We start from the raw sequence: 14,383 nt of genomic DNA on the forward strand, positions 1-14,383 counted from the left end.
TCCTTCTCTCTCCAGGTGTGCCCTCCCCCTCCTTCTCTCTCCAGGTGTGCCCTCCCCCTCCTTCTCTCTCCAGGTGTGCCCTCCCCCTCCTTTTCTCTCCAGGTGTGCCCTCCCCTCTCCTTCTCTCTCCAGGTGTGCCCTCCCCCTCCTTCTCTCTCCAGGTGTGCCCTCCCTCTCCTTCTCTCTCCAGGTGTGCCCTCCACCTCCTTCTCTCTCCAGGTGTGCCCTCCCTCTCCTTCTCTCTCCAGGTGTGCCCTCCCTCTCCTTCGCTCTCCAGGTGTGCCCTCCCTCTCCTTCTCTCTCCAGGTGTGCCCTCCCCCTCCTTCTCTCCAGGTGTGCCCTCCCCCTCCTTCTCTCCAGGTGTGCCCTCCCCCTCCTTCTCCTCTGTAATCGGAGTAGGGTGGTCACCCCTAGACCCTGATCTAAAGTCAACTTTGCATTATCCGGCCTCCCGGGTGGCGCAGTGGTTAAGGGCGCTGTACTGCAGCGCCAGAGTCTCTGGGTTCGCGCCTAAGCTCTGTAGTAACCGGCCACGACCGGGAAGTCCATGAGGCGATGCACAATTGGCCTAGCGTTGTCCGGGTTAGGGAGGGGTTGGCCGACTCCTATGGCGGGCCGGGCGTAGTGCGCGCTAACCAAGGTGCACGGTGTTTCCTCCGACACATTGGTGCGGCTGGCTTCCGAGTTTGAGGCGTGCTGTGTTAAGAAGCAGTGCGGCTTGGTTGGGTGGTGACTTTCAACCTTCGTCTCTCCCGAGCCCGTTGTAGCGTTGAGACAAGATAGTAGCTAGTAAAACAATTGGATACCATGAAATTGGGGAGAAAACGGGTAAAATAAAAAATATAAAAAATAAAAAACTTTGCATTATCCACACTAAATGTTAAGTTTATTAGGAGCTGATCCTAGATCTGTACCTAGGGGAGACTTCACACACGAGAGCAGTGGACTCCATCAGGGAGACTGATGTCTCCGCCCTGTCATCCTTTAGAGGGGGACGGATGTCATCCTGGAGGGGACCGTTTAGTGGGGGGAGGGGGGACAGAGCTATACCACCCACTCACTCTGTGTAATTATAGAGACAACCAACTATAAAGACAGAAATAACTCTGTCAACACTGACAGACAGCATGCCAACATAGAGAGAAGGCCATACATAGTGAGTCCATACAGGGGTGGGCAATTCCAGTCCTCGAGGGCCTTATTGGTGTCACAGCTCTGCCCCAGTTAACACACCTGACTCCAATAATCACCTAATCATGATCTTTAGTTTAGGATTCAATTTTATTAATCAGCTGTGTTTGCTAGGGATGGAGACAAAGTGTGACACCAACCAGACCCTGGAGGACTGGAATTGCCCACCCCTGTGATATATCATGAGACTGAGACATAAGGAGAAACATACAGAGCGACAAGATAGAGACAGACTTAAGACTATATGGACTATGTAGACTATGTATTTCTCATGTTGTCCTTTCAGCATACTGTGGCCACATTCATGTTAAAGTTGGCTGCATGGGTCTCATTGAAAATATGTTAAATCTAAAAGTTGACCAAAAGGGGGGAAGGAGGAAAGGAGATTTTGGGCCCCTGTGGAGCCCTGCTTCCAACAAAGGGGAAGAAAACAGCTGTGGAGGCTGCCAATAATCAATGTGAAAACTGGAGAGATCGTGTCTGCGGCCGCTGGCCTCACAGCGCAAACAGACAGTCATGGGACCATGAAGCAGTTGGCCAGTTGGCTCGGGGAAAAACGTTGATGTGTGACGCACCAGGGAGAGATGCTGTCTTGAGGTCACTGCGAGGAGGGAAGTACGCTTACCATTTAAAAAAATAAATATTGTAGTAATTTAGCAGATGCTCTGGATTTATAGTAGTGAGTGCATACATTTTCATACTGGTCCCCCATGGGAATCAAACCCATAACCCTGGTGTTGCAAGTGCCATGTACTACCAACTGAGCCACACAAATAAATGATGTTGATGAACGGGTCTGTTCTCTGTTTATATTGCCCCTTCTTTCAGTTTGACAACAGATATAGGCCCTAATGATGGCTAAATAGTTACTCATGACAAATGGATTTGGATGACCTAATGTATTTGAGTTATTTGCCTCTATTTGCTTTTCTGTTTTTATAGTAGCCTGCCTAAGGCTATAGATATTGGTTCCCTAAAATTAGGTCAAAGTAGTTTTATATTGGATATATGGTGGAAATTGGGTTTTCTCTCATCAAAAGCTCTTGAACCGAGCATGCCTTGACTATTCTGAGTCAGGGGAGGATGGACAAAAATCCACAGCTTTAGTTTTTTAGTTTATTATTGCATTTTTTGCTTTCAATCTTCAATAGCTCTTAGACAAAGTGTGCCATGACTTTGTGTAAGGATGGACGCTGGTAGAAAGGAGAAGCAGGTACAGGGAGTGAACATGTAATAATCAACAGACATGGATCAGGAACAGGACAGGGCAGCGTCTGGATAAGAACACATAACGACTTTCATCCAGACACGGAACAAACAGGGGAGCAGATCATTATAGACGGGGCAATCAACAAAGTAAAGGAGTCCAGGTGAGTCCAATGAGCGCTGCTGCTGCTCGTAATGATGGTAACAGGTATGCGTTATGAAGGGCAGCCTGGCGTCCTCGAGCGCCAGAGAGGGAGCGCGGGAGCAGGTGTGACAGTACCCCCCCCCTAGGGGCGCCACCCGGCGTCCCACCTGGGCGAGTCGAACCGGCTGAGGCGTGGGAGTCCGACGATCCGGCTGAGGCGTGGGAGTCCGACGATCCGGCTGAGGCGTGGGAGTCCGACGATCCGGCTGAGGCGTGGGAGTCCGACGATCCGGCTGAGGCGTGGGAGTCCGACGATCCGGCTGAGGCGTGGGAGTCCGACGATCCGGCTGAGGCGTGGGAGTCCGACGATCCGGCTGAGGCGTGGGAGTCTGATGGGCCGGCTGAAGCATGACGTGGTGTGGGCGCCTGCAGAGCCCACTGAGGCAAGACAACCTTTCTAGCCAGCTAAGGCATGGTAGCCCGAGGAGCTAGCTGAGGCACCCCCAGTTCCCTCGGCAACGGCCCCCAGACCCGACGTCACCAACCAAAACTCCCTGATGCTTCTTTTAGTGGTGTCTGCATTCTGTAGGGATTGAAGCTGGTCGAGGCGAGAAGCAGGTACAGGGAGTGAACATTTAATTATAAACAGACATGGAAGGGAACAGGACAGGACGGAGATTGGACAAGAACACATAACAACATTAATGCAGATACAGGGAACAAACGGGGGAGCAGACAGTTAGAGACGGGGAAATCAACAAAGGGAAGGAGTCCAGGTGAGTCCAATGCTACGCGTAATGATTGTGACAGGAGTGTGTAATGAAGGGCAGCCTGGCACCAGAGAGGGAGAGCGGGAGCTATGAAAACTATAAAAACGATATATTCTGAATCGGGCTTAGATTTTTTTTTTAAATGTCATATTTATTTGATTTGTTTTGCCTTCAGTCTTCCATAGTTCATAGACAATGCGTACCATGACCATATAAATCATATATTCTGAATCAGCGGAGGATGGACAAAAATCCACAGCTTTTTGGGGGGATATCTTTAATCGCTCTTACACAAAGCGTGCAATGATAATGAAAGTGATATATTCTGGATCTTTGCTTTCAGTCTTCAAAAGCTCTTACACAAAGTGTGCCACGACGATGGCAATTATATGTTCTGAATTGGGGGAGGATGGACAAAAATTGAAATTTGTAAAAAACTAAAGCCTTAGATTTTTGTCTATCCTCCCATTTCAGAATATATAACTTCTATAGTCTTGGCACACTTTGTGTAAGAGCTATTGAAGATTGAAAGCAAATAAATATATATAATACTTTTTGTCAAAGCCGTGGATTGTTGTCCATCCTCACCTGATTCCGAAAACATAATGTTCCTATTCATGGAACACTTGTGTAAGAGCTATTAAAGACTGAAAGCCGAAATCTTATTATTAAAAAAAGTTGATGTGGCTTGTTCTCCATCCACCCTGATTCAGAATATACCATCTTCATTGTCATGGCATGCTTGGTTCAAAAGCTATTGATTAGAGAAAACCGAACATCTATCGAATATCCAGTATAAAACGAATTTGACCTTGGTCTTTCCTAAACTGTTATTCCCATTAAGTCATTATGGTGACAGAGAGCTACAGTGTTTAAACAGGTGTGCGCTTCAAATCCGTTATTCTTGCAAGGGTTAAATCTTGCGTTAAGACCACGGGAGCGCAGTGGAAGGGAATATTTTACGCACCTCTCTCATTCCCACAGCAATGAGCATCACGAACAAGGGGCATAGAACTGCAAACCAGCGGCACTTCGGATGCACTTGTCCAAGCTGAGGCGAAGTGCGTAGAACTGAAGTTTTGGGAAAAATGTAGGCTCGTGGTGGAATTACCATGCAGGGATGAAAAAAATCTAGATCAACAACATCTGTGCGTAACACCTTTGGGACATTTAATTCCGGACTATATGTTGCAAGCCTGAAGCTTCATGATTAAATTGTAGCCAAAAGGCACAGCATCTGTAAAGGATGTAGGGAATACGATTCAGCGCTGATTTATCTATGTGAACCCTTCCGCCTCCTCTCTCTCCCTGTGAGGCGTTGGAGCAGACCTTGAGCCTGCCGACAGATGATGCTCTGTCTGATGGCTGGTCTTTCGGGATCAAACCCAGACCCACCCAGCTTGACCCGCCGTCCCGACCAGCGTCTCTCCGGTGATCGTGAACTCCTGGGACCGGGCCAAACCGGTCTCCAGTCGCTTAACTTGCTGCAGGAAGGCCAGCTTCTCTACATGCCCTCAACCCAGGTGAGGAACCAGCACTTCCACAGAGGAAGGGTGGTTACTGGGTGGTTATATTGAGCGCTAAAGAAGGAATCGACAGTCCCGTATGGGGAGACCGGTGCGGCTGAAGCTGGAGGGGCTGGAGAAGGACATGAACAAGTCTGCTTTGCAGAAGTACGGCTTTAACGAGGTGGTGGAGAGCGAAAGGATGTCACTGCACAGAAGACTGTCCGAGGCACGTCATCCTGCGTAAGTGTCCTGCATGTGCCGAAGGAGTGGACCACGGTAAAAAAAAAAAAAATCGTTTAACCTTTATTTAAATAGGCAAGTCCGTTAAGAACACATTCTTATTTACAATGACGGCCTACACCGGCCAAACCCGGATGACACTGGGCCAATTGTGCGCTGCCCTATGGGACTCCCAATCACAGCCGGTTGTGATGCAGTCTGGATTCGAACAAGGGTGTCTGGATTGACGCCTCTAGCACTGAGATGCAGTGCCTCAGCCCCAAGTTGCAAAAATAACTAGATAACTCGATCAAGGATAAATATGTCTTCTATTTTCAAGATACCCCTACCACGAATATGGTATATTGCTTAATGGGAAGCCTATGGGTTCATGCGTAATTGCCCATCCCCTCTCTATTCTCCCGCCAATCAATTGGAATGCATTGACTGGTGCCTCGTGGAACGTTACAGTGAGTCCCTGCCGCCCGAGAGCGTAGTGGATCTGTTTCCATGATGAGGCTTGGTCCGCGCTTCTGCGCACTGTGCACAGCATGCCCAACACTGCGCCAAAGCAGCACCTGCTCAAGGTCCTTCTCGTGGAAGACTTTTAGTCAGCATGGTGCATGAAGAAGACACAGTACTCAAACACAAGACAGGAAGTGTATCTCAATAGGCTAAAGTACCACTACAACATAACTGCATATCAAACTAAACTTGTTCACTCTCTTCTCACCCTTTTAAACTATTTTCGTTAGCTGAATAGACCCCTAGCCCCCAAGTAGTCAATCTGAGTGGTGCTATGCCCATGTTACAACTGTGCCCATCCATCCCAAGGGTTCATTTGGAATTGGGCATTTGTCTGAACCTGACCCTACATCTCTTATCTCTAGGCACCTGAATCTGATCCTACATTCCTTACCTCTAGGTCACCTGAACTTGACCCTACATTCCTTACCTCTAGGTCACCTGAACCTGACCCTACATTCCTTACCTCTAGGTCACCTGACCCTACATCCCTTATCTCTAAGTCACCTGACCCCACGTCCCTTATCTCTAAGTCACCTGACCCTACATCCCTTAACTCTAAGTCACCTGACCCTACATCCCTTAACTCTAGGTCACCTGAACCTGACCCTACATCCCTTATCACTAGGTCACCTGAACCTGACCCTACATCCCTTATCTCTAAGTCACCTGACCCTACATCCCTTATCTCTAGGTCACCTGACCCTACATCCCTTATCTCTAGGTCACCTGACCCTACATCCCTTATCTCTAGGTCACCTGAAGCTGACCCTACATCCCTTATCTCTAGGTCACCAGACCCTACATCCCTTATCTCTAGGTCACCTGAACCTGACCCTACATCCCTTATCTCTAGGTCACCTGAACCTGACCCTACATCCCTTATCTCTAGGTCACCTGAACCTACATCCCTTATCTCTAGGTCACCTGAACCTGATCCTACATCCCTTATCTCTAGGTCACCTGACCCTACATCCCTTAACTCTAGGTCACCTGAACCTGACCCTACATCCCTTATCTCTAGGTCACCTGACCCTACATCCCTTATCTCTAGGTCACCTGAAGCTGACCCTACATCCCTTATCTCTAGGTCACCAGACCCTACATCCCTTATCTCTAGGTCACCTGAACCTGACCCTACATCCCTTATCTCTAGGTCACCTGAACCTGACCCTACATCCCTTATCTCTAGGTCACCTGAACCTACATCCCTTATCTCTAGGTCACCTGAACCTGACCCTACATCCCTTATCTCTAGGTCACCTGACCCTACATCCCTTATCTCTAGGTAATAATATAATATAATATATGCTATTTAGCAGACGCTTTTATCCAAAGCGACTTACAGTCATGTGTGCATACATTCTACGTATGGGTGGTCCCGGGAATCGAACCCACTACCCTGGCGTTACAAGCGCCATGCTCTACCAACTGTGCCACAGAAGGACCACACCTGACCCTACATCCCTAACCTCTAGGTCACCTGAACCTGACCCTACATCCCTTATCTCTAGGTCACCTGAACCGGAACCTACATCCCTTATCTCTAGGTCACCTGAACCTGACTCTGCCTCTTCTATCTGAAGGTCACCTGACAAATGTGCAGAGTGAGTATGTGTCGTGGCTGGAAGGAGTGCGTCTGGTCTGCAGGATGCGGCGTCTGGGCGTGGCAGGTCGTCACACTGCCAGAGCTGTGGGGGAGGCACTGGTCTTCATGGACTCACACTGCCAGAGCTGTGGGGGAGGCACTGGTCTTCATGGACTCACACTGCCAGAGCTGTGGGGGAGGCACTGGTCTTCATGGACTCACACTGCCAGAGCTGTGGGGGAGGCACTGGTCTTCATGGACTCACACTGCCAGAGCTGTGGGGGAGGCACTGGTCTTCATGGACTCACACTGCCGGTGCAGCAGTGGCTGGCTGGAGTCACTACTGGAGTGGCACAGGACAGGTATCCACACATCAGGACCGCATGCACACAAACATCTCTCTTCCTTATGTCTCCGTGTATTATATCCAGTCCTGAATTGCCTCCGGACCTACAGTACGTAGCTGGTGTGCAACCTGGCTGAGCTGTGTCCAGCAGGGTAGCAGCCATTAAGACTAGTTGATTAAACAGAGTCCTTATCCTGCTGCCTGGCACTACTCCACCTCTCTCTCTCCCTCTCTTTCTCCTGCCTCTCTCTCGCTCCCTCTTTCTTTCTCCCACATCTCTCTCTTTCCCCCCTCTCTATCTCGCTCTTTAGCCACTTTATTTCCTTACTGTCTCCATCCCCCTGCTCCTCTTCCATTATCTTTTATGAAATGATTCTGGTTATGAAATGGTTACTTGCAGATAACTATATCCATATTGTTTAGCAAACACTCTTATCCAGAGCGGCCTACAATTAGTGCATTCGTCTTAAAACAACACATCACAATCGTATCAAATACATTTCCCCTCAGCAAGTTATTTATCAGCAAAGTCTGTGCTTTTTGGGGGGAGCCGTGAGAGTTATTGATGATACTCTTCAAAGTGGTAGGGTTTCAGACGTTATCGAAGGATAGGAAGGGACTCCGCTGTCCTGACTAGGGGGAAGCTTGTTCCACCATTGTGGTGGCAGGACAGAGAAAAGCTTTGATTGGGCTGAACAGGAGCTGCCCTCCCCTATGGGTGGGAGGGCCAAGAGACCAGAGAAGGCAGAATAGGAGCTGCCCTCCCTATGGGTGGGAAGGCCAAGAGACCAGAGAAGGCAGAATAGGAGCTGCCCTCCACTATGGGTGGGAAGGCCAAGAGACCAGAGAAGGCAGAATAGGAGCTGCCCTCCCCTATGGGTGGGAAGGCCAAGAGACCAGAGGAGGCAGAACAGAGTGCTCGGGTTGGGATGTAGGGTTGGAGCAGAGCCTGAAGGTAGGGAGAGGCAGGTCCCCTTGCTGCTCCGTGGGCAAGCACCAGGGTCTTGGAAGATGATGCAAGGTTTGACAGGAGGCCAGTGGAGTGTGCGGAGGAGTGGAGTGACATGGGAAAACTTATGATGGAGAGGTCATGGAGCGAGCAGGCATTCCCCGGGAAGAAGAGCAGCTTCATTAGTCGAGGTTGCGCTTGATGTGGAGGGCTGACATCCAAGCTGAGATGTCTGACAGGCATGCAGAGACATTTTGACATGGTAGCAAAAGTAATGGAGTCTGATTGGACTCAATGGAGACTCTATGTCTGTCAACTGTCTGTCTGGCAACTCTCTAAATCTGTCAACTGTGTCTGTCTGTCTCTGCCAATTGTCTCTGTCTGTCTCTACTGTATGTTTGTCAACTGTCTGTCTATCTGTCTGTGTGTCTCTGTCCAGGTGTAGTTGTGTGGGGGATTTCATGGCGGTGGTCCCCTGCTCCAGAGTGACTCACTTGAGGAGCCATCACCTGTCCTACCCCCTCCCTGACCAGGATATCCTCCAGAGGAACAACATCCGCATCGCTGACACCTGGCTGGAAGATCTACTAACAGAGAGATCACTTCATCAGACAGGTAAGTGCTGTGTGTGTGCATGCGTTTATATCAGTGGAGGTTGCTGAGGGGAGGAAACTTCCACTGGTTCCTGACTGATGTCTACCCAGAACTCTATATACCACAGGGCAGACCTTCACCCTCAGGGGAGGTAGGAGTCTCTCACCCCTCCCCCCCCACTTATCTGTGTTTTTATTTGATTAATATACTGTATGTTTTTTCTTGTATGTTGAACATGTATCCTGTAACATATTATGCCTGTATTTTTTAAGCTGTACAGTGTTGGCACTGGCTATTGTACAGATGACCCTGGAGGACGGAGGTCATAGCACTCTGCAACAGCAACGGGTACCATGTAACCATGATGATGAGTGATGTAATGATAATCATGAAGACGATGATGTTGATGATAATGATCCTGATAATGGTGGCGATGACGATAATTATGATGATGTTGATGATAATTATCCTGGTCATGGTGGTGGTGATGATGATAATTATGATGATGTTGATGATAATGATCCTGGTAATAATGGTGGTGATTATGATGGTGTTGAGTGGTGATGATGACAATGATCTAATGATGCTGATAATGGTGATGATGATAATGGTGGTGATTATGATGATTATGAAATTTCAGACTGTGAGAACAGATGGTAAATTCCTAAATCAAAACGTCATGACGATGCTGATGTAGTGATAAAGACTATAGAGTTTTACTTCCGTCTGTTCTCTCTCCACCACTGTGAGCTGAACTCCATGGTCGAGGTGCTTTGAGTGCCAGAAAAGGCAGCTGTGTTTTGACGTCCAGGGGGAGAAGGTGGTACTAACACCATGTCCCGCCCATCAGCCGCCCCACAGCAAATCACGGTAGAGGGTCATCAAGGTCAGTGAAAGGGCAAAGGTCATGAAGTGACATCAACGCCCACGACTGTAAACTTCAACAAAATAAATCATTTATATTTGTATGAAATTGTACTTATTTACAGTGCCTTCAGACGTTATTCATACTTATTTTTTTCTTACCCATCTACGGAAAAATACTCCATAATTACAAAGTGAAAACATGTTTTTCTTACCCATCTACACACAATACTCCATAATTACAAAGTAAAACCGTTTTTCTTACCCATCTACACACAATACTCCATAATTACAAAGTGAAAACATGTTTTTCATATCCATCTACACACAATACTCCATAATTACAAAGTGAAAACATGTTTTTCTTACCCATCTACACAAAATACTCCATAATTACAAAGTGAAAACATGTTTTTCTTACCCATCTACACAAAATACTCCATAATTACAAAGTGAAAACATGTTTTTCTTACCCATCTACACAAAATACTCCATAATTACAAAGTGAAAACATGTTTTTCTTACCCATCTACACAAAATACTCCATAATTACAAAGTGAAAACATGTTTTTCTTACCCATCTACACAAAATAATCCATAATTACAAAGTGAAAACATGTTTTTCTTACCCATCTACACACAATACTCCATAATTACAAAGTGAAAACATGTTTTTCTTACCCATCTACACACAATACTCCATAATTACAAAGTAAAAACGTTTTTCTTACCCATCTACACACAATACTCCATAATTACAAAGTGAAAACATGTTTTTCATATCCATCTACACACAATACTCCATAATTACAAAGTAAAAACATGTTATTAGAATAAGTATTCACACCGCTGAGCCAATACATGTTAAAATCACCTTTGGCAGCAATTACAGCTGTGAGTCTTTCCACACCTGGATTGTTCAATATTTGACCATTATTCTTTTTATTTGCTCTGGCAAATTGGTTGTTGATTATTGCTAGACAGACATTTTCAGGTCTCCATAGATTTTCAAGCTGATTTAAGTCACACCTGTAACTAGTTCACTCAGGAACATTGAATGTTGTCTTGGTAAGCAACTCCAGTGTATATCTGGCCTTGTGTTTTAGGTTATTGTCCTGCTGAAAGGGGAATTTATCGCCAGTCACTAATGGAAAGCAGACTGAACAAGGTTTTCCTCTAGGATTTTGCCTGTGCTTAGATCTATTCCATTTCTTTTTATCCTAAAAATCACCCTCGTCCTTGCCGATGACCAGCATATCCATAACCTAATGCAGCCAGCACCATGTTTGAAAATATATGTTGTGGTACTCAGTGATCGGTTATATTTGCCTCAAACATAAAGCTTTGTATTCAGGACATAAAGTTCATTTCTTTGCCCAACATTTTCTGCAGTTTTACTTCAGTGCCTTATTGCAAACAGGATGCATGTTTTGGAATATTTTTACTATGTACAGGCTTCCTTCTCACTCTGTCAATTAGGTTAGTATTGTGGAGTAACTACAATGTTGTTGATTCATCCTCAGTTTTCTCCTATGACAGCCATTAAACCCTGTAACCATTTTAAAGTACTTTGGCTTCATGGTGAAATCTGACGGTTTCCTTGATCTCCGGCAGCTGATACACTATGCTCAAAGAGATATTCAATGTCGTTGTTTATTATTATTCTTTTTTCAATCTACTTTGATCTAATAGTTGCCCTGCTTTGTGAGGCATTGGAAAACCTCCCTGGTCTTTGTAGTTGACTCTGTGTTTGAAATGCTCCTCTGAGGGCTCTTACAGATAACTGTATGTGTGGGGTACAGAGATGAGGGAGTCATAAAACAATCATGGTGAACATTATTGCCCACACAGTGAGTCCATGAAACGTATGATGTCATTTCTTATTTAACTAGGCAAGTCAGTTAAGAACAAATTCTTATTTACAATGACGGCCTAGGAACAGTGGGTTAACTGCCTTGTTCAGGGGCAGAACGACAGATTTGTACCTTGTCAGCTTGGGGATTCGAACTTGCAACCTTTCGGTTACTGGAGTGGAATGGTATCAAACACAACGCTCTAATCACTAGGCTACCTGCCGCCCCCAACAAAGGGGTTGAATACTTATGGACTCAAGACATTCCAGCTTTTCATTTATTTGTAAAGATTTCCCCCCAAAATAATTCCACTTTGACATTACGGGGTATTGTGTGTAAGCCAGTGACACACAATCTCCATGTAATCCATTTAAAATTTAGGCTGTAACTCAATACAATTTGGAAAAGGTCAAGGGGTGTGAATCAGTGGAGGCTGCTGAGGGGAGGAGAGCTCATAATGGCTGGAACAGAGCTAATGGAATGGTATCTAAAACATGGAAGCCATGTGTTTGATGCGTTTGATACCATTCCACTCCAGCCATTACGAGCCCGTCCTCCCCAATTAAGTTGACACCAACATCCTGTGGTCTGAATACTTTCTGAAGGCACTGTAGGTGTTTGTGTGGTTACTTGACATGATGATACAAACACAATTCATTATTTAGATTTTTCTTCAGCTGAGTGGCCAGATTGTTCACCTGCAGACCCAGAGATGTCTAGAAGCTGTGAAGGAGAAAGACACAGAAGGTCACCAGAGATGGGCCAACGCTACCCATGTGGCATCAGAATCTTGCCTCTGTCGATACCTGTATTTAGATGTGTTTCTGTTAAGGATATAATGCAAGTGCTATGGTGTGGAAATCATTTACCCATACATTACAGAGGAAATCAATTATGATTTTGTACAATGCTGCACATAAAGGAATATTCTATTTTATGAAATTGCCAGAGTTTGTTGGCAAATAGCCTATAATGTAGGCATAATGATTAATCCTTTTATTTGTTTTTATTGAAAACAAACACAAAACAGGCAGGTACAATGAACAGGTTACAATTACATCATCTTTCAATCAGTCAATTTCCAATGATGAATCCCATTTCTCCCAGTATTCCTGGCCTCTCTCATTCTGTGTTCTAAAGGTCATAGTAATGATGCCTATGTGAGATGGTGTGCTGCGGTGTGTTCTGCCGTCTTAAAAGAGGAGTCGTGCTGAGGGCCTGACCTTTTTTCACACATCTGGTTCACAGGGCAAAAGGAAAGGGGACATACAGGCTCTACAATGCATTCCGAAGTATTCAGACCCCTCCCCCTTTTTTTCACACGTTTGGTTCACAGGGCAAAAGGAAAGGGGACATACAGGCTCTACAATGCATTCCGAAGTATTCAGACCCCTCCCCCTTTTTTCACACATCTGGTTCACAGGGCAAAAGGAAAGGGGACATACAGGCTCTACAATGCATTCCGAAGTATTCAGACCCCTCCCCCTTTTTTCAAATTTGTATGTATTTTTGACAATAAGGCCGTAATTACATTTTTCCCCTCAGTCTACACACAATACCCCATAATGACAAAGCAAAACAGATTTTTATAAATTTTTGCAAATGTACTACAAATTAAAAACAGAAATACCTTATTTATGTAAGCATTCAGACCCTTTGCTATGAAACTTGAAATTGAGCTCAGGTGCATCCTGTTTCCATTGATCATCCTTGAGATGTTTCTACAACTTGATTGGAATCCACCTGTGGTAAATTCAATTGATTTGACATGATTTGTAAAAGGCACACGCCTGTCTATATAAGGTCCCACAATTGACAGTGCATGTCAGAGCAAAAACCAAGCCATGAGGTCGAAGGAATTGTCCGTAGAGCTCGGAGACAGGATTGTGTTGAGGAACAGATCTGGGGAAGGGTCCCAAAACAATTTCTGTAGCATTGAAGGTCCCCAAGAACACAGTGGACTCCATCATTCTTAAATGGAAGAAGTTTGGAACCAACAAGACTCTTCCTAGAGCTGGCTGCTCGGCCAAACTGAGCAATCAGAGGGAGAAGGGCCTTGGTCAGGGAGGTGGCCAAGAACCCAATGGTCCCTCTGACAAAGCTCCAGAGTTCCTCTGTGGAGATGGAAGATCCTTCCAGAAGGACAACCATCTCTGCAGCACTCTACCAATCAGGGCTTTATGGTAAAGTGGCCAGACAGATCCCACTCCTCAGTAAAAGGCACATGACAGCCCACCTGGAGTTTGCCAAAAGGCACCTTAAGGACTCTGACCATGAGAAACAATATTATTTGGTCTGATGAAACCAAGATTGAACTCTCAGGCCTGAATGCCAAGCATCACGTCTGGAGGAAACCTGGCACCATCCCTACGGTGAAGCATAGTGGTGGCAGCATCATGCTGTGGGGATGTTTTTCAGCGGCAGATACTGGGAGGCTAGTCAGGAAAGATGAACAGAGCAAAGTACAAAGAGATCCTTGATGAAAACCTGCTCCAGAGCTCTCAGGACCTCAGACTGGGGCAAAGGTTCACCTTCCAACAGAACAACGACCCTAAGCACACAGCCAAGACAACGCAGGAGTGGCTTCGGGACAAGTCTCTGAATGTCACTGAGTGTCCCAGCCAG

This window comes from Oncorhynchus gorbuscha, linkage group LG09 (genome assembly GCF_021184085.1).
Source record: "Oncorhynchus gorbuscha isolate QuinsamMale2020 ecotype Even-year linkage group LG09, OgorEven_v1.0, whole genome shotgun sequence".
NCBI lineage: Eukaryota > Metazoa > Chordata > Actinopteri > Salmoniformes > Salmonidae > Oncorhynchus > Oncorhynchus gorbuscha.